Raw genomic sequence first — 896 nt, forward strand, 5'->3', positions numbered from 1 at the left:
TATATATATATATATATATATATATATATATATATATATATATATATATATATATGTATGTATGTATATGTATATATATATGCATTATATTTACATACATATATGTATGTATATATATGTGTGTGTATGCATTATATATGCATACATATACATATGTATGTATGTATGTATGTATGTATGTATGTGAAAATACACATATACATATGCTTACGTATGTTTATACTCGAACAAAGACACACATTGAAACACACGTGTTTGTTTATCTAGGTGTTAATTTTTGCTTTCTTATGTTTTTGTCTTCATTTTCACACGTTCTTGTTTTAATTATACTTTGTGTCTGTGTCTAGAGTCTCAATACAGCAATGGCAGTGGATGGGGGAATCTGTAAGAAATTGGTTAGAAGGTTGTTTGGTGATATCTAAGTATTTTCTTGTGCATTCTGAGTTCGAATCCCTCAGGCGTCTACTCGTTTTTGCATCCCATCAAGGTAAATAACATTGGATTTAAATTTTGGCACGAAGCCGGCAAGTTCGGGTGGGTGCGTTGATTACATTATCTCCAGTGCTCAACTGGTACTTATTTTATCGATCTCGAAAGGATGAAAGGCAAAGTCGACTCCGGTGGTATCTGAACTCAGAACATGAAGAGAGACGAAATGCGGCTAAGCATTTTGCCCGGCGTTGTAACAGCTCTGCCAGCTAATATTGTTTCAAATTTCGTCACAATGCCAGCAATTTTGGTGGTTGGTCAATTACATCGACTGCCCCACTTTGACTGGTGCCTCATTTGATCGACCTCGAAAGGATAAAATGTAAAGTTGACCTCGGCAGAATTTGAACTCAGAAGATAAAGATTCGGAAGAAATGTTGCTAAGAACTTTCTCCAACCGTGTTAAC

The sequence above is a fragment of the Octopus bimaculoides genome, chromosome 6 (genome assembly GCF_001194135.2).
Source record: "Octopus bimaculoides isolate UCB-OBI-ISO-001 chromosome 6, ASM119413v2, whole genome shotgun sequence".
Taxonomy (NCBI): domain Eukaryota; kingdom Metazoa; phylum Mollusca; class Cephalopoda; order Octopoda; family Octopodidae; genus Octopus; species Octopus bimaculoides.